The sequence below is a fragment of the Arabidopsis thaliana genome, chromosome 4, assembly GCF_000001735.4.
Source record: "Arabidopsis thaliana chromosome 4, partial sequence".
NCBI lineage: Eukaryota > Viridiplantae > Streptophyta > Magnoliopsida > Brassicales > Brassicaceae > Arabidopsis > Arabidopsis thaliana.
The window spans coordinates 3,554,996-3,575,875 of NC_003075.7; the positions used below are offsets into that span (position 1 = coordinate 3,554,996).

Here is a 20,880-nt window from a genome sequence, read left to right on the forward strand (position 1 = left end):
TCATTGTTATACTCTAGGTAGATGGGATCTTATCTCTGTATGCATAGCTTGGGACTTACCTTTAGCATTCTACTAAAGCTCAATCATATTTTGAGAGATCCCTTGTTACTGAAGCCTATTGTGTGAGGGACCATCTTTGTCTCTTGACCTTGACCTTAGCCAAATGAGTTCATTGATGATGCATTGCTTGATTCACGTTCTAGAACTAATGAATGTTAAAGGGATTGGTAGATTTGAAAGCATGTGTAGGTCGAGTATAAGAGACAGATTGATTGATAACAAGACATGGCTAACGTTTTTGAGTAAAATTCGATCATATCGCATCTTAAAACTACCAACTTGGACATTGATTTTATTTGCTCTATCTAATGCTTTGGTTCTGAGTCCCCACCTTCAAACCTCTCCTTCAACTATGTCTTCTTATTTGCTCGAGGGCAAGCAAAGACTAAGTTTGTGGGAGTTGATATGTCTATAATTTGCATGTTTTCAGTGTTCATTCATCATCATTTTGAGTCTAATTTCATATCATTCATCACTGTTTTATATCATTTCTTATCATTCTTGCATACTTTGCATGATTAGGATAGCTTTGCATACATATTGCATTTCTGAGTTGTTTTCAGGTGATTTGGAGTTGTTTGCGAGCAAATTGGAAGAAGCGAGCAAGAACTAGAGGACATACTCAACCAAATTGCATGCATGTTTTTGCTGTGGTATGGGATGGGATCTCGCAGGAGCCTCTAGGGGAGGACATTCATATACGCAGCAATATGTTGTACAAAAATAAAACCAAGACAAAACAGAACATTAACTCAGCCGTAACCAAGTAAAACTCAGCCTTAACACCTAAATACATCAGCCTTTATCTACTTTAACTCAGGCAGAATGACACGATAACTCAGCCATAACGTTAGACAAACTCAGACAGAATATAACAATAACTTACATCGTAAATCAACCATTATCTACTTTAACTCAGACAAAACGACACGATAACTCAACCATAACATTAGACAAACTCAGATAGAATATAACAATAACTTACATCATCACCTAGCCATTCATATTTGGGGTCTGGCCAGTTCTTTCTTTTGGCCATGATAACAGAGTAGAAATCCACCTCGTCTATCCCACTTTCCAACGATTTTTTGCTAACATATAGTAAAGAAAGTTAATATACACAAATACTGTAAGCATGTCGTATTTAACAACTTATTAAGGTATAAAGGGTCATACCAGTCGGGACTTGACAAATTAGCCTTAAGCTTCTGCACTTTGGCCGGATCAACCTGTGCCAGAGGATCATAGATTGCTTGTGAAGGCAGACAACCCTTCCTCATGCAGCTCAGCCCGTTATCTCCAATTACTGGAAAAGTGTTAGTGGTCATTAGATCGGGTTTAATCAATGACCTCCCATCCGGGGCCAGCTTAACAGTTTTTCTCCTCGCATCTTTTACTCTCTGCAGCCTCTCGGTTTCCTCCTCATCTTGGGTTTTTTATTGTAACCTTTGGCACCTTTGGAGGCACCTTTGTAGGCTCCTTTGTAGCAGCCTTTCTTCCTCTTCTCTCTGGCGGTTTCTCGATTAGCTCATTTAATGTTTTCTCCTTAACATTAGCTTTTTGCTTTGGTAATGGCTTCGGTTTGGAAATTCGAACCGCCACCATCGTAGAGCGTAAACGGCGGTTGAGAGGAGACGTCTCAATGAAATCAATATCAGAAACGATGGAGGCCTTAGCAAATTCTCCATCAAGATTCCTACTTATCCCAACCTAAGCAATATCAGCATCATTCTCTACCGCTACAGCTTGTTTCGACTGCATAAACGTAACGAAAACTCAGGCGTTAAATAACGAAAACTCATACCTATGTATAAATAAAACTCAGCCATAACTAACTAAAAGTTATAACTCAGCCGTATAATATGAAGATAACTCAGACATAACTAACTAAAAGTTATAACTCAGCCATACAATATGAAGATAACTCAGCCATAACTAACTAAAATTTATAACTCAGCCGTATAATATGCAGATAACTCAGCCATAACTAACTAAAATTTATAACTCAGCCGTATAATATGAAGATAACTCAGCCATAACTAACTAAAAGTTTACCGGAGGAGGACTAGTAGCAGATTGGTTATTTGTAGGCTTCTTTGGACCTTCTGGTGTCTGTTGAGTTTGGGGCTTAGGGTAGCCTTGCTGTGTTTTGGGTAAAAACATATCTCTAATATAACTAGTAGAGTTTAATTCTGAGTCAGATATGCCCTTCAGATGCTCTTTAATTTGTTTGACATCGTTCTCATTAGATCCAAACCTTCTTTCAAACTTTGCATCAATCCTCGATTCTACTTGAACTCCAATCACATCCAGACGCGAGGACATTTCTTTGATGCTATTATCAACGGTGTCAAACCTTGAGTTTAAGGGAGAGATCAAGTTGGAGACCACATCCACGAGCGACTGCTGTTCTCCCTGAACATCCTGCTCTTCGTTGCCCTCATCAGATTCGACAGCTACTTCCTTCTTCTTATTCTTCTTCATCTATTGTGCATCTTTCTCAGGAGAATGAACACCCTCACTGTGAAAGACTTTCTGCTTCTTTGCGGGAGATTCAGACACATCCGCTTCTTTATCTTTTACGAGTTTCTTTTTCTTCTCACTCGTCTTCACATCCCAATAACCTTTAACAAGCGTAAGCTCGTGTAAGTCTTGGATCAAGTTATCGAGTGTGGGTCTTCTAATTGGTCTGGCCAAGAATGAAACAGCTTGCTTAACTCAGCCTTTTCAACCATTTTACGAACACGCAGCTACAACACAAGAGATAATAAAACCCATCAGTATGTTTAACTCAGCCATCACTTAACATAACTCAGCCATTACAGAACATAACTCAGCCGTCACTTAACATAACTCAGCCATTATAGAACATAACTCAATCGTCACATAACATATTTGCCAAAAAAAAAAAGAACATAACTCAGCCTTCACAGATCATAACTCAGCCGTCACATAACATACTTGACAAAAAAACAAAACATTAACTCAGTGATAAAAGAGCACAACTCAGCCGCAACATAAATATTGATAAAAAACAGAACATAACTCAGTCAATGACTATCATAACAGAGCCGAAACCGTACCTCACAACCATTCGCTTTAATATCTTCAACAATGGCCGATTCTATTATTGCACGGGTACGGTTGCCATCCCATCTAACCAACGGAATCTCATCCGCTTTAACAATGTTCCCAAAACGCTCGCCGATGGTGAGGATTGAATCATACGCCCAAGCCTGCAACACGAAAGCCATACCACTGATGGTGTACGTCTTGCCAATATGCCTCAGGAACTTTATAGAAACGACAAGGACTTCAAATGCTATCCGACCCCATGGATAAGTCTTCATGGCTTCGTCATCAAAAACTCTTTTGGCACTCTCAAATGGTATCCTAGAGTTAGTATGCAAGCCATAAAGTCCAATGGATAGAAGAGTCAATAACCCAAACCATCTACGCTTTTCAGGAGGCCAAGCTCTACACATTACTAAGCCTTGCCTAAGTTCATCTAGATTAGGACCTTCACCGGTTGGCACATGCAATTCCCTGAAGAACGCTTTGTAGTCAGCTTCAGGCTCAAACTTTTCTGTACGCAGTTGATCTGTATTTAAACTCGTGATATGATGAAATTCGTTCAATCCAAACCGGATGGGTTGACCAGCCACGATACACCAAAGCTCCTTCTTCAGTATTCTCAGCTGCCTGCATAGTAGATAATGTACAGTCTTACCAGACCATACAAAATAACTATCAACAAGCTTAGCAATTAATCCAAGCGGTGTCTCTTTCAGTTCTTCCCATATATCTTTTCCTATTGATTCTCTAATTGTAGGGAAATCTCCCAGCTTTATGTTGTGATTAATGCCTTTACCCTCCAAATTAGAATCCCCCTCTGGGTAAAGTCTTAGAGGGTAATCCCTTGCTTGGTCTTCAGACATCTGTATAACCATAAATCAGCCGTATGCATTCAATAACTCAGCCATAACATAAAACAAACTCATCCACATATACCACAACTCAGGCAAAACATAAACCTAGCTCAACCATAGATAACATAACTTAGTCATAACATAAATCTATCTCTGCCACACATAACATAACTCAGCCATAACATAAATCTAACACAACCATATCTTAACAGAAACTCAGCCACCATAAGTTTCAAACTGAGTCAAACCATAACCTAACAACAACTCAGTCAAAACATAAACCATACTCAACCATATCATAACAGACACTCAGCCATAACATAAACAAACTCAGCCGTCATATAACAGAAACTCATCCATCGATGTAAGGTTAAACCATAACTCAATCACAGCATAAAACAAACTCAGACATAGATGAATTGATAAATCATAAATCAGTCGGCAAACAAACAGTAACTCAGCCGTCAAATCAAATAGATCTAACAAATCGGCCACCATATGTCAATCAACGACGACGTTAAAAACCAGCTTTAAGCATCATTAAAAACCATCGTTAAGCATCGGAAAACGATTTCAGTGATGGGAATCACTTGTGATTGAACTTAGATGTCGAATTCTTACTTAACGGAAATATACTCACCAGAACTTAGATGTCGGATGTGACTTCACGATACCAGAAATGCGACTCCTGCGTCTTATTTTCGGCCGGAATAGACGAGAGAGAAAGAGGAAGAAAGAGGAACAGACTAGAGAAGGAGAACGATTTCGTTCCATCGAGAGAAATAGGAAGAAAGCGACAGTTATATTTTTTTGGGAGATGTTGAACAGTAATGCCAAAAAAAAGAAACCGAAACGTTATGCGGTTTGGAGTTGATAAATGACGTGGATTATGTTAATGACATGGATTGATGACATGTATACTCACTGTTTTTCATTTAATATTTAGTTAAAAACGAATTAAATAATAATTAATTAATTAAAACTAATCAAGGGTGTTAATTGTAATTACACAACTACTGAAGACATGTGAGTAATAAAAAAAAGATGTGTTCTATTCTAGGAATAAACATACAATTGTGTTCTATCCTAGGAATTATTTCTATTATAAAAGTTAAGACAAGAAATCAATAAAAGAGATTGTAGATTCAGCTGATTAAGATGTCGGGTGTAGGGAAATTCTTAGGAAATATCAGATAAGTAGATCTAGCAGGAAATTAGGATTATTAACAAACCATTCTAGAACTCAAATCACTATTATAGAGTAACCGGTGGCGTTCCGTGCTATTCACTGTGCTTAATAGTATTGATCCCAACTCTCTTGTAAATCTCTAGAACTAAGCAAGCATTATAATCAGATTTGATAAGTTCACCTAAGTAATCGAGTCTAGCCCGCATCTTAATACTAGGCTCATCTAAGATAGTTCCAGTAATAGATTCCTATGGCGGGTATACCTATTATCCTAAAACCAAATTCTAGTTAGTTACTCTAGAACTAGCATAAAGAACAATCAAAAATGAAGAATTCTAAATATATTATCCTAACAGGGTTTCGATCTATTAATTTATCCAAATCCCTAATGAGAAACCCTAAACCCAACAAGAGAACTACTCAAGCATGGTCATAAAATAACAAAACATGATTGAATAAGAAATCAATGATGAAATTAAGAAGAGAAAAGAGTTTAAAAGAATCTTTTCTAAAGGGAGTCTCCATAGGGTTTTCCTCCGAAGAATAAAAGAGATAATAATTGTTAGTTCTTAAACAATGACCTCTAAAACTATATATATATGACCTAAAACGTGCACAAACTTCTTTAGAAATAAGAGAAAGTTTTGGGCTGAATTTGGAAATCTTCAAAACATCAATAAGTTGCGCAATTGAATTCCCCGGCAACGGCGCCAAATTTGATATGAGTCAAATTACCCTAATGATTACTCTCTCAAATAAAGAGGTGGTTATAGCTGATATAGCTCAAATTGCCTTAAGCTTACTCTCTCAAATAAGAGATCGTCGTTAGCACTTAAGGGTCGAATTCCACTGAGCTCTCTATGTTCACACAATAGACTTATGATGTTTTTATATAAGCTAGACAAAGGAAATGAATGTAAAAGACAAATAAGCAAGTAAACGAGCTGTAGATTCAAGTGATTAAAGTGTCGGGTCTAAGGAATTGTCTCAGGAGATAGAAAAATTGTAGATCTAGCTAATATTAGGATTGTTATCGCACCGTTCTCAAACTCAAACTATGATTTTAGAGTAACCGATGGTGTTCCGCGTAACTCTCTATACTTAGAGCTAAGATAACCGGAGAAGCCGAGAAATCCTATACTAAAACATGCATTATTATCAAGCTTGATTAGTTCACCTAGTATCTAAACCAGAGCCCTTCTATGAGCCAACCTGTTCTTTCTTAAATGCCTAGGCTCATCTATAATAGTTCAAACAACAAGTACCTATGGTGGGCATACCTATTATATAATATCAATTTCTAGGTGATCAATCTAAAACTAGCAATAAGAATAATCAAGATGAAGAACTCTAAGAATAATCCTAAGGGGTTTTTGATCTACTAATCCATCTAAATCCCTATTGAGACTCCTTAAACCCAACAAGGTGATTACTCAGACATGATAACAGAAACACAAATCATAATCTGAATAGTTTGCATAGATGAAGTAGAATAGAAGTAAAAGGAGTTCAGAATCCTCTCTGCAGTGATTGGATTCTTCTCACAAAATGTATCTCAATCTGTAAAACAAAACTTAGGTCTAACAATGACCAAATAATTAGGTATATTCGTGTCTAAAAACGTGAAGGGACTACTTTGCAAATAAGAAAAACTTCAGGGCTTCTCAAAGACTTGGCAGAAGACAGAAATTCCCTCTTCTGAAATAAGTGTGTCGATAAACATAGGTGTGGTGTCGATTGACACCATCGCGTGAAAAATGTCTTTGATAATCTTCTTTGCTAAAAACCTTCCAAAATTCCTTATTATGCTCCATAACTCCCAGATGCGTAAGTGTACCTGAAATGACTCAAAACATACAAAAAAGACTAGAACGACTCTAAAAACCATTATGAAATTATGTTATAAATCAGTAAAAACCAGGACATATCAACTCCCCCAGACTTAGCCTTTGCTTGCCCTCAAGCAAAACAAAAGGTTGAATCTGTGAAAGAGGTTTGGAAAACGTAGAAACTCCCAATCTCTCTAGCTCATTACCTTGATCATACAAACCAAATCCATGCACGAAACAGTTCTAATCAAATCCTGACCACCATGTAATTCTCTACTAGCCCACACAACATCTTAGATTCCATACCAAAGCACTCAACTATATCCACTAGCCTATCATCGTTGGGTCTCATCAATCAAGTTAATGTTTAAGAACCTTCTATACTCATTCTTGTACTATACCATAACAAATCAATGATAAGCAGGTTTTTTAGGCCTACTTATGTGATGAATGTGTGTGATTCAGATCAATTCCCCTAAAACACAAACATGTCGATGCAGCTATAGGGGGTGTCAATCTAGTCCACTGTTATTGTTAGCAATCAAGATGTGCACAAAAAGAACTAAGTCAAGCCAGATTATAATGATGGTGGGTTTCTAGTAACAATCCTAGGTCAGGATTCAAACAAGTAAAAATAAGAACTTAAGAGCCCTACTGGATCATTGGGTCGAGTAGAACCAACCGGCAGAACTAAAATGTAATCAACAGGGGATGCAAATAGAGGATACAAATAACAGGTAAATAAAAGTGCAATCAACAGCGGATACAGATAGATCTAATAGAAGTCCTAAGGATGGATTCATTGATAAGGGCAACTCTAGGGTTCATCAGATGGCTAATAGGCGAAACGTAGGTACCCTTGACGATAGATTCAAAAACCGAGTCAATCCACTCTCGTGACAGAGACCCCCATAACTCTACCACTTCCTAATATCAACTCTCGTTGATAAAAAATAGAAGAGCAGGGTTTAAGAAACAATCTACCAAAGCCAATAAGCAGACAAGCCAATCTCTTGGTCGAGTCTACAAATCTCTAGAATTCGTAGATCATACATCCATTTGAACGTCTTTTGGACGCTGGACGTCTAAGATCGAATCTCTACATTAGCCAACCAAAACCGCATAGGGGCCAAGCGAATCCAAAAGGGTACTAACTTAAACACTAACCACCTAACTAACCTAGAGATTACCCTAATCTAATCCATCCTCAAGAACCCTAATCACTACTCAAGCAACATTCTCAAGAACACAAACCCTGAAATTACTGAAATCATATCAAAATGTAGATCTAAACAAGCTAAACAACTTTACTATAACAACTAAATGCAAAAACGAAATAGATTAAAAGTAATTAAGGTTTTAAGATTCATAAACACAAAGAAAAACTGAAAGATAAAGCATAGATCCTTTGGACAAACCCCAAAGTGATATATTTATAATAAAATGTTGAAACCCTAGATTCACTAGAAGACAAGAGACTTGACGCAGTTTGGGCGAATACTCGATCTTGGGGATCAAGTAAAGAGGGTGTTGCAAAGTGTACGCCTTTGTGTCTATGCTTCGAGTGATCAATTGGTCGAGTAGATGATTCATCCTCTCCTATCTGTATGCTCAGATGTCTGGTTGAGTGGGGAATGAGGAGGATACGAAGACGCTTTGATAGCTCAACAAGTCTTGTAGAGTTGGTTACCCTTGGTCGAGTAAATGGGTCGAGTAGAGGATCGAGTAGGAGGGACGAGTAGATCAATCTTCTGCTTCATCTGAGGTTGCCTTGATCGAGTAAGAGGGTCGAGTAAACTACAGCCTCCTCTGTAGCATCCTGGATCGAGTAAAGAGGTCGAGTGAATTGATGCCTCTTCTGTAGCTGCCAGGATCGAGTGAATGGATCGAGTAGAGTCCTTTTAAGCTCCTTCTGCACCTGAAAACACATCAAAACATGCAATGCGAATGCAAGATGATCCTAGATTCCTAAGTATACAAAATAAGCTAAAATGGTGCAAAATGACATGATACAATGAGCAAATGCAAAGCTAAATGATGATAAATATATACCTAAAATGTGTAAAATACAGTGTTCTCAACTCCCCCAGACTTATCTCTTGCTTGCCCTCAAGCAAACAAAAAATCTTAAGTTGAAGGAGAGGTTCGAAGGTGGGGATTCAAGAACCGAAGCATGCATATAAAACGGGTAAGCTCAATGTCCAGGTAGCTAATTCTAGGTTGCAAGATGATAGACCCTTACTTAAAAACGTTAGCCATACTCGTCACAATGCAACCTAACAACTTGCCTTAATCTATTCAAGCATTCACATCAACCAATTCCCTTTAACATTCATTAAGCATGAACAGTGGATCAAGCAATGCAATGGTTATGAACTTGGTTTCGGGCTTAGGCTAAGAGACAAAAATGGTCCCTCTAATGGTTTGGTTCTAATGGTTTGGTCGAGTAACAAGGGACTCTCAAAGAAAAGATTGAGCTTCAGTAGAATGCTAAAGGTAAAAGCCAATGGACACATACAAGAGCAGACTCCCATCTACCCAATGATATAGTATGATAGCTCATAAGATGATCCCATTCCCATAGATGTCCTAACTCTACCCTTTTTCTCATTCTTTCTCTCTTTTTGGTTCAAGTTCTTAGGGGTTCTCTTTGAAACGATTTAAGAGTCTAGAGGGTTTGGTTTTATACTTTAACAAACTTAAGGCTTTTCTTCTAATCTTAGCACATAGGACGATTTATCCTTTTCTTTGAATCACAATGCCTAACTTCTTTGAATTCAAAACCCTTTACTAGACTTAACACTTTTGTATCCCCCTTAGAACTCTAAACTCTTACTCTCTTTTTTTTCTTTTTCTTTTCTTTCATTCTCATTCTCATTCCCATTCATTCCATACACATTCCCTATCCCAAATACAAGTCTCCACCTAGTCCTAGCTAACCCAAAAAGCGTTGGTTAGGTCTACATGAAAGACTGATCTTGTCGGCTCATACCTAACACGTTATACCAAGCTTAATCGAAAAAGACCTCACAATCACACACAAATGATCTTTGGCTTCAAATAAGGCTAGGCTAAGGGTATGGGAAACTGCTCTAAAAATGAGAGACAACTACTTGGATTAACAGAGGGTGGTGAAGTGAATAATATAATCCAAGTATGTATATGGTAGCCATGAGTTCACAAACAATGCATAGACATGATAATTGCAAATTCAGTTCAGGTTCTAATAGATAGGGAATGGCATCAGATAAGCGAGTTTCGAATTAAAGTAGTATAGTCAAGTTACAACTTCAAAGCAGGGTGCGGTCTTACTTCAGATATACAATCGGTTATGCAACAGAGAACTAACAACCTGGGCATTGAACTTACTTCATTCAATCAAAACATGCTTATCGGTTTGAAATCATCATTATCCCCTATGCAAATGAGCAATCCTAAATGCAAGCACTCTATATACAATCCTAAAATGATATGCAATCTACATGACACTCTGTTTTTGATGAAATCTTTTTCTGAAAAAATTTCAAATTTTTATGATTTTTCTGTGCCTTAGATGATGCGAAATTTGAAATAAGAAAAGAGAACACAATGTCAAACATGCCTTGAACCCTCCCCCAAACTTAAATTACACAGTCCCTTGTGTAATAAAAATGTGAAAGAGAATTCAAGATTAAAACACAAAACACACAAAGAAAAATAAAAAGCTAATGGTATGTACAATGGTTGAGGTGGTGTTACCTCAGTGATCAGGTGAAGTAGATGGAGACATAATCATCCATACTCTCTTGGGTATATGCAGGGGCCGAAGTTGAGGCGGGAGGGTGTTGCTCGTTCTGTCCGGTCGAGCGTGTGGAAGCTCGTCTCTGCCTTCTCCTTGGCTCTCTCAACTCGGAGATCACTTCCTGAGGCTCAAAAGATGAAGCTCGGGGTTGATCGATCCATTCAGCTCTCCTTGTAGCTGAGCTCGTTGAACCGCTCCTTCTTACTTTGGGGGTTGGAGATGGTGGCCTTGGCTTGCTCTGGTAGTCCTTGAGTTGAAAAGCCATACTCTTGAGCGACTTCTTCATTGTTCTCATCTTCTTCTTGAAACCCTTCATTGTCTTGCTGGGAAGGTTCCCAAGCTCTTCAAGTACACCGAGATTCTTGTGAACTTCAGCAAACTCATCTCCTCCTTGGTCAGTACCTTCTCCATAATGAGCTTGCTCTTATTCGCTGGTCCCATGCTCCGGCTGATCTATATGTTGCTCAAACTCGATTTGTTCCTCATAATCAACTTGAGTAAAGTACTCATGTTGCTCATAGTCGGCTGGACTATATTCTGGTTCATCTTCCCGAGCTCCTCCAATGTCGATGTTCAAGGCAGAGGGAGATGGCATGAAATTGATGTTGCGCCTTGTCTTCACCGAAGTCCGATTCTAGCATGGTAGGGGTAGAAGAGAAGGTCCAAGCTCCGAGTGGTTGAACTTGAAGAGATAGCGATCCGCCGGAGTTGTTTTCTCAAGAAAATCCTTCCCCTTGAGATAGTCTAGGTCAATGAACTTAGGCAACACGTCAGGGGTTCCGAATTCCACACCCACAACTCCTAGTATTTGCGTTAAGAGACCACCAACACAAAGACTCCCGCGAATTCTCGAGCGATGGATGGTTGCAGCATACTCCTTGTAGCTCAAAAGGTGATCTAAGAGAACAACACTCAACAAAGTGTCCGCTCTATCACCCGCCATCTTTTCCCCATCTTTTGTCTCCCTCAAAATGAAGACCAAAGATTGATCTATCATGCATAGCTCCTCTTCACTAACAAATCCGGTGGCCTTCTTTGGAAAGAGGGTGTTGGCGATGCATTGGTGGAGGTATCTAATCATGGGATTTCGAATTGAAGAACTCTTGCTCTTGGTTGGCGAGAAGGGCTTCGGACCGGCGATTGTCTTCCAAAGAGATTTCAGCTCTTCTTGATCATAGTCTTGGCGTATTCCTTCTCCACTTGGAAACCCAAAAATGGTATCAAGATGGCAAATATCAAGAGTATACTTGACATCCCTAACTTTGAAAGTTATGTAACCAAGACCTCCTCTCCTTTCTCTGAATCATCAACACAAAAATGAACCTTGAAGGGTGCAAGGAGTTGGCAGCCCTCCTCTTTGTATCCCCCACATTGGCAGCTCATGAATGTTCAAGATTGGCCAATTCCATCAAGTATTCCACATCACCACAAATACCAAATGATATAACCCGATTTTCACCAATTTTATCTAAGTTTTAGGCATAGAAGTTTGAGTCTTTATAATATTTCTCGAGACTTTTTAGTGTGTTTTCAGGTATTCTATGCAATGGGACAACAATGGAGATAAGGAGACATTTTGGAGCAAAAGCTAAGAAAAAGGAAGCTAAGGACGATTTTGGTCCAGGAATCAGCGAGGAGTGTCGACCGACACACTCTTGGTGTCAACCGACACACTCTTGGTGTCGATCGACACCAGTTTCGGCCCAGCAAAAACCCTAGACGCTTTCAAGTTTACAAAAGCTCATGTTTGCCCCAGAAGACTTCCCTATTTGCATTATTAGTCCATGGACGTTTATAGGATCTATATATATTGTTTTTACACCTAAGTTTCTTTTATCAAGTCTTTTATGAGGTTCTTTGCAAACCCTATTGTAAGAGACATAAAGCTATGCATCCATTGTTATTCAGAGTGTCATTCATATCTATATACAGTGAAGAGATCCCTTCTTTCCCCTTCTCTATTTACTGTTTTTATGCTTTTTATCTCAAATATGTTGTTTGCTTCTACCAATATGTCTGAGTAATCTGCTTGTTAGGAATAGGATTTCTCATTAGGGATTCATATGGTTTAGTAGATTGCCTCCTTGCTAGGTTATCTGTAGAATTCTTCATCTTTAATTGTGCTTAATGCTAGATCTAGATTAATTAACTAGATCTTGAATCCAAACAATAGATATGCCCGCCATAGGTATCTGTAGTTGGATCTATTATTTGATGAGTCTGGTTTATAGGTGTGTAATAAGAATCGGCCTATCTACTAAGATGAACAATTGAACTCGTTAAGAATGCAAATTTATGTTGATAGTCTCTCGGCTTCTACGGTCACTATTAGCTATAGATATAGGGAGTTTCGCGGCACGCCCACTGGTTATTCCATAATTAGTGTTTGAGTTTAAGAATTGTTCGATAATAACCTAGTGTTCATTAGATCTACTAACCAATAGCTTCTAGAGAATACCCTGTTCCTACCTTTTTTCCTAATCGTTTACAACCCAATCAATTTGCTGTTTTCTTATTTTATTTTCTTACTATTTCACTCATACCCAGCTAGCTTAATCTCGATATTTAACTCACTGTTTGAACAAAAGTACACAGTGAATTCGATTCTAAAATACTGTAATTGATCTCTTATTTGAGAGAGTAGTTCTAGGTAATTTGAACCATATCAAATTTGGCGCCGTTACCGAAGTTCTTGGGAATCATCATTGAGTTTTGTTTAGAGATTTTGTCTAGTTTTTACTTTTATTTTGTTACTCACGCGTTTCTTGTTTTCTTCTTTTCTGTGTTTCAGGTGTATGCCTAGGCAAACAAGGAGCACAAAACAGAAGGAGCTTATCAACTTGTCTGTTCTAGACTTGGGAAAACTTGAACGCACCAACCAAAAAACTCAGAAATTAGCAATGGCTGACAGAGTCATTAAAGCTGATGTAGAAGGAGTTTTGAGAGAAGAGGATGGGCAAGCCTACAATGAGGCTGGTCAGAGATTGGATGATCATGGAATCATCATACCTGAGAACGCCAATGAGGATCAGGCGCGCCTCAATGCGCAATTAGCTGCTAGAGATGCAGCAGGGGTCGGTGTCGAGCGACACCAACAGGGTGTCGATCGACAACATCGGGAGCAGCACGCGGATGCAATCAGTGTCGAACGACACAACAGAGGTGTCGATCGACACCAACACCAGATTCCTGCAGCTATTCCTGCTGCTGCGGAACCACGTCGTACTCTTGGGGATTTCAACAGGCCAGACCTGTTCTCTGCTAATTGATCAGCGATTGTACCCCCACTATTCCAGAGAAACGACTATAAGATGAAGCCTGGCTACTTTGCTTTAGTTGGCCAGCATCCTTTCCATGGCTTATCTCATGAGCAGCCAATGGATCATATCGAGCGATTTGAAGATCTTGTTTTGAGCATGAAGGCTAATGGAGTCTCAGAGGACTACCTACTGTGCAAGCTCTTCCCTTATTCACTTGCTGGGGAAGCAGCTTCTTGGCTGAAGCAACTTAAAGCAGGTTCCCTCAAGACTTGGAGAAGCATCAAGATAGCCTTCTTGAACAATTTCTACGATGATGCTAAGTCTGAGGAATTGAGAAACAAGTTGTCTACCTTCACACAAGGTCCAGCTGAAGCATTCAAGGCTGCTTGGGTTCGTTTCAAGGACTACCAACGAGATTGTGCACATCATGGTTTCAGTGAGGTACAACTTCTAGGCACCTTCTTCAGAGGAGTTGATTGGAGATACCAGATGGCTCTAGATGCTGCGAGCAATGGCAACTTCAATACACGTTTCCCAGGTGATGCTACAACCCTGATAGAGAACCTTGCTTGCAGCAACAGCACCAAGAATGCTTATTTTGAGAGGAAGAAGATTGCTGGAGCTATTTCAGGAAATCAGATGGCAGAGGTGAATGCTAAGCTGGATTCAGTACATTACTTGCTCATAGGGAAGAAGCATGTCCACTTTGGAGCTGAAGGAGAGATTATTGAGCCTGAGCCTGAGTCAGAGGAATGAGTTTTCTACATAGATGGTTAGGGATACAGGAAGTTTGGGCAGCCATAGGGCAACTTCAGTGGCACCAGGTTTACAGGGAACCAGGGTTCCTCCAACTACACTCCAAAGCCTCCTTTCCAGAAGACTTTTCCTCAAAGCAACTTTCAGAGGACCTATGGAAATTCAACTTACTAAGCCCCCCCTCCACCCTCATCAGAGACAAGAATGGAATCGATGCTTGACCAGATTCTGGAGAGCCAAACAAAGCTTGTTGTGCAGTTTAATGGCAAGTTTGATGCTATCTACACAGATCTTAATGGAAAGATCGACAATCTGAGCTCTCATTTAAAGAAGCTAGATGTACAGGTAGCTCAAACTGCACAATCTATCAAGTGACAAGAGGTTTTTTTTCTGGTAATCCTGATGCTAACCCAAGGAAGAGCTGCAATGCCATCTTGATCAGAGAAGGAGATGATGTGTGGGAGGAATTGGACACTGAAGACGAGTTGGAGATTGCAGTTGCAGAGATGGTGTCGACCGACACCCTCCTGTGTCGATCGACACCATAGGGGATGCTCTTCTCAGAGACGACTAAATACGACGGTGTCAATCGATACCCCTCTAGTGTCGATCGACACCATAGGGGATGCTCTTCTCAGAGACGACTAAATACGACGGTGTCAATCGATACCCCTCTAGTGTCGATCGACACTAGATCCGGATCACACCTTGTGAGGTGCAAGTACCTATGCAGCCTGAGCCAGTCTACACTCCTGCTGTCCCCTATCCGGGGAGGCGTCGTTCTAAGTACGAAATTCACGCTGCTAAGTGCACAGCCATAATGGAGAAGATCCTCCATACTCTTCCTAAGGATGCTTCAGAGACATCTTTCACCTCACTCAACAGGTATGTCAAGCGACTTGTTGACAATGGAAAAAGTTCAGATGAAGCTAAGCTGCTTACTAGACACATCAGTGCAATCATGCTGCCTAAGGCCAAAAAGGAGAAGGCATAGAGAGTAGACATAGCTGAGTACATCCGCACCATTACTCCTGGTCAGACCACTGCGAAGCTTCCGGATCCAGGTAGCTTTGTCCTTGATTGCTCTATCTCCACAAGCAGATTCAGCCGCTCTTTGTGTGATCTGGGATCAAGCATCAACCTCATGCCCAAGTCTGTTGCTAAGAGACTAGGCATGACTCACTACAGACCTACTCGCATCACTCTCCTTTTCGCGGATCGTTCCAAGCGAATCCCTGAAGGTATCCTTGAAGATGTTTTTGTTAAGGTTGGTAACAGGAACATGTTGGTTAGGATTTGATCAGACTTGTTAGGCATATGGACTTAGTTTGAATGATCATGGCAATAGGCTACAGAATGTTTGGAGTTCTTTTGTTTTCAAAACCTCTTCCACGGGTTCGGCTTTTGTGTTTTGCTAGAGGGCAAGCAAAACCTATGTCTGGGGAGTTGATATAACCCGATTTTCACCGATTTTATCTATGTTTTAGGTATACGATTTTGAGTCTTTATGTTACTTCTCGAGTCTTTTTAGTGTCTTTTCAGGTATTTTATGCAATGGGACAACAATGGAGATAAGGAGACATTTTGGAGCAAAAGCTAAGGAAAAGGAAGCTAAGGACGATTTTGGTTCAGGAATCAGCGAGGAGTGTCGATCGACACACTCTTGGTGTCGATCGACACCAGTTTCGGCCCAACAAAAACCATAGACGCTTTCAAGTTTACAGAAGCTCAAGTTTGCCCCAAAAGACTTCCCTATTTGCATTATTAGTCCCTGGACGTTTGTAGGGTCTATATATATTGTTTTTAGACCTAAGTTTCTTTTATCAAGTCTTTTAGCAAGTTCTTTGCAAACCCTATTGTAAGAGACATAAAGCTATTCATCCATTGTTATTCAGAGTTTCATTCAGATCTATATACAGTGAAGAGATCCCTTCTTTCCGCTTCTCTATTTACTGTGTTTATGCTTTTTATCTCAAATATGTTGTTTGCTTCATCCAATATGTCTGAGTAATCTGCTTGTTAGGAATAGGATTTCTCATTAGGTATTCATATGGTTTAGTAGATTAACCCCTTGCTAGGTTATCTATAGAATTCTTCATCTTTAATTGTGCTTAATGCTAGATCTAGAGTAATTAACTAGATCATGAATCCAAACAATAGATATGCCCGCCATAGGTATTTGTAGTTGGATCTATTATTTGATGAGTCTGGTTTATAGGTGTGTAATAAGAATCGGCCTAGCTACTAAGATTAACAATTGAACTCGTTAAGAATGCATATTTAGGTTGATAGTCTCTCGGCTTCTCCGGTCACTATTGTGGATGTCGGATTCGCACACTCAAGTATTTATTTGTTTTGTGGGAGAGATTATTCTTGAGGACAAATATACTTGAAAATAGATAGATGATTATAGAGAAAACTATGAGTATTGTCAAAGAAGGTGTATAGCTCGTTTGCACCAAGAAATGTGTGTGTCTTTACATGGTCTTTGACCCACAATTTATACCCAAAGAATACATTTAATACCTATTTACTCGTAATCATTCTACTTTAAATGTATCTGTTTTTAGTCTTTGAATTTACTTATTTGAACGTTAAAACCGAGTCCACTCCGGGCCTTCTGGACCTCGCCTCTCGGCCCATTTGGTTTCTTCAATTCGAGTAGTCCTGACTTCGATGCTGCCTTCACCCCGCAAACCAACATCTCGCCCATACTCTCACCTCGAGGATGCTTATGGGCCCTCCCTCTTATGGGCTTGTTTTACTTGTGCAGCAATCTTTGGCTGGATCCGAGCCCATGGTGCGGGATCCGACACCAACAATTAGCCCCCCAAGTCTTTCGAATTGTTACTCCAGTTTGGAAGGCTTTTAATGTTCTAAGGACAAAGATTGCGCCAAATGACTCTCCCATTTCCCACCTAAATTACGTAATCGCGTTGATTTCGGAATCTCTTGCAATCACTCGCGTGACACCTGTCACAATTATGACCGTATATTATTTATTTACTATTAAAGCGGGGAAACTCTTACACTTCCTCCACGACTTCCAAGGCGGTTCCGTCATCATCACTTGCTCGCGTGTAGGTAAATTCACTTTACCCTTTCCTTGTCATTTTTATTTTTCACACTTCTCTCTCAAAGCAAAGTTCTTCTCTCTCTCCAAACCTTCAATCCTCTTATTCACTATACGATGAATTCCGAAATTGAAAGACCTGAATCCCCCTCTTTCAACAACGTCGGCTCTAGTAACGACCTCTGCACCCGGCCAAACGACATCGCCGATCCCCACTATCAATCCACATGCACTCTCCAATCTCTTAATCGATTGGGAGAGCTCTGTCGGATTTCGGCCGAAGTAATGAGGGATTTACAGATGCCGGAGCCTACCGAATCGCCGGAGGACCACCGACCCGCGTTCTTCTACGTGTACGAGATTTACTTCAAAGGGTGTGGCTTGATTTTTCCTCTCCCCAAAGCCCTCGTTCGTTATTTGTCGGCCCTTGAAATCGCCTTACCCCAGCTGACTCCCAATCTCCTCCGGACTATTCTGGGAATTATTACCATCGCGGCTGAAGCCGGATACGTCATCGGGGTCCCCGAATTGAATGAACTTCTCAGCGTGAGGAGTTCTTTGAAGAAAGTCGGATACTTCTCGGCTTATCCGAATGCCAACAGAAATCTCATCTCGCATCTCCCGAACAAGGATGAGAATTGGCATCACCCGTGGTTCTTAGTTAAAAAGAGGTCTGCCTCGATCGGAAACCTTCCGGACTTGCTCCCCTCGAAGTGGACTACTAAGCCTGGTAGTTGTTAGGTCATGCATATGAACTTCATTTTATTTCTTTTCTTATCTGACCAACTTTTATTTTTCACTTCGCAGCTTTCATCGCACCTACCCTTCCGACCGCCGAATTTGGCGAATTCTTCAAGATTGTCATCGAAGGAGAAACCCTTTGGAACTCCTTTACTCTCGACAGGTTCATAGAGGTCAACCACAAGCTTAGGATGAGCCCCCCTAGACATCTCCTCCAGCTGCCACTACCCCCTCCTTTACCTAAAATTACTTCTGCTCGGGCCATCGCAGCTCGACGCAAGACGCTGTCCAAGTCGATTGTGGAGGCTTGCGAAGTGAACAAATCATTCCTCCAATTCACAGTCGACAAGAAGGAATATAGAAGAACCTTGCTAGTCGACGATGGCAGTGCCGAAGGGGCAAGATCTGACGGTGCTTACAGACCCACTCCTCACCGTGAAGGTCATAGCGGTCGATCATCCCACAGGGAGCGATCACCTCGTCGTGACTAACCTCGGCCCACCTCCCGAACTGGACTAAGCAGCAAGCCACTTGCTGACCTGATTCGGAAGAAGAGAGACAGATCAACCCGCATCAGCTCCTCCCCCAAAAGAGACAAGACGAGAGCCTGAACTGACCGCTCTACTCGGCCGTTGCCGCCACCCCGATCTATTGGTCCTCCTCCTCCAGTCACCGTATCTCCTTCATCCGGATCAGGAGGTGAAAAGGCCGAACGGAGTGCTAACCCCCGGTGGGATGAAATTGAGGTCCGAGATGCTGGAACTAAAGCTGTTTTGGTTCCTCAGACCAAGTCGCTCACGGGTTAGAAATTTCTTTCTACTTTATATCATTACATTTTTTACCATTTCGACTTATTGACTTAGCGTTCCTTGACTGGTCAAACCTTCTCTAACAGCGATGGAAACGGAGGGAAACATCTTTCGATGTTTCAAAACCCGAAAAGACACCATCCAGCCAGGCTTCGATAGATGGCGTCCTGCAATTCGCGAGCGATTCCTACTCCATGCTCACCACTCATCTCGGGTTAGTTCCCTTTACCCACAATAGATATTTTAATCTTTGCTCCTTCACTTAGACGTTAAACCCTTCTCGTTATTACCTGGTTCAAGCGAACAGCGAACTCAACGACATGATTGAGTACTACGAAAGGCTGCTGCTAGACAGGGAAAAGGAGGTTATGACGTGGAAAGATAAGTCTTCGTCCCTTGGGGCAATCGTCTTTATCCAAACCAAAAAGGTTAGAACTGAGCTGGAATCAAATACAAAGGGGTGGCCAACTATCGGGATGCTGAGTTAGCGAGGTCGACATCAAAAGCCAGGAAGGAGGTAAAAGGTCGCGGGATGGAATTGATCCAAGGGGCAATCGTCTTTATCCAAACCGAAAAGGTTAGAACTGAACTGGAATCAAACATCGAGGAGTACGAGAGCAATCTCCTCCTTTTAGATCAAACCCATGAAGATGACTTCTCCGAGGAACGAGAGAGGGACGAGTTGAAGATCGTCCTGGAAGAGAAGCGAAATTGTTTAGCTGCCCTTCCTTCCTCGTCGTTCAACACTCAACAATTCGAGGAGTTCTTCACTGAATCGCCTCCTTTGAGCGAATCTGGATTACAATGGGCCGGTAAATTCTGACTCTTTTTTTAAAACCAATCCACAGTGAATTACTCTTATATTAATCCGAGATAATTGCCTTAGGTGTTAGCGATCCCGTGGAACCCGAAGTGCCTATCGCGCCGGCATCAATTCTGGAGGTGGTAATCACTCCACATGAAGTTCCTCCATCCGTGAACTCAGAGACAGTGGTCATCGACGACGATGATGGTTCAGAATCCGTGGTTCCTAGCGAGCAGCCTGCTACTGGCGAGCCGGACGAGACTGAGACAACTGCCGCAGACCCTGATGCCCGAAAACCTGTAGTGGCTATGTCCACTTAGTGGGGATTGTCCCTTAAACTCAAAAGTTGTTTACTGTTTCCCGAATTATTTTACCTGCCTAAGTAGGCTTAAACAAATACTTTGCCTGAGGAGGCATTTAAACCTTTCTCTTAAGAATATGATCCCAAGAGGGTTTTTCTTTGTGCTAAATTTAAGTATGGATTTGCAAAGTCCATCTTTTTTAAATAGAGTTTTTTGTTTAACCATGTGGGTCAAGTTATGGGATTCGTAGGTTGATCAGACCTATCCCTAAAAATGCGGACTCGAATCCGCGAACTCCCCAACTCGGGTTTAGTCAGTTCGATTTATTTTCCAGGCTCTAAGCCTT

At 40.8% G+C, this 20,880-nt stretch overlaps 4 pseudogenes across 4 annotated transcripts; 2 read left to right on the plus strand and 2 right to left on the minus strand.

The window, feature by feature from the left end:
- Positions 1–1,019: 1,019 nt before the first annotated feature.
- On the minus strand, positions 1,020–3,998 carry AT4G06579 (annotated as a pseudogene; the record flags this gene model as incomplete). Its single annotated transcript has 1 exon — positions 1,020–3,998.
- Positions 3,999–10,567: 6,569 nt separating this feature from the next.
- AT4G06580 lies at positions 10,568–12,247 on the minus strand (annotated as a pseudogene; the record flags this gene model as incomplete). Its single annotated transcript has 1 exon — positions 10,568–12,247.
- Positions 12,248–12,345: 98 nt separating this feature from the next.
- AT4G06581 lies at positions 12,346–16,713 on the plus strand (annotated as a pseudogene; the record flags this gene model as incomplete). The annotated part of the gene is made up of 1 exon: positions 12,346–16,713.
- Positions 16,714–17,994: 1,281 nt separating this feature from the next.
- Positions 17,995–20,544, plus strand: AT4G06582 (annotated as a pseudogene). The gene has a single exon.
- The last annotated feature ends 336 nt before the right edge of the window (positions 20,545–20,880 follow it).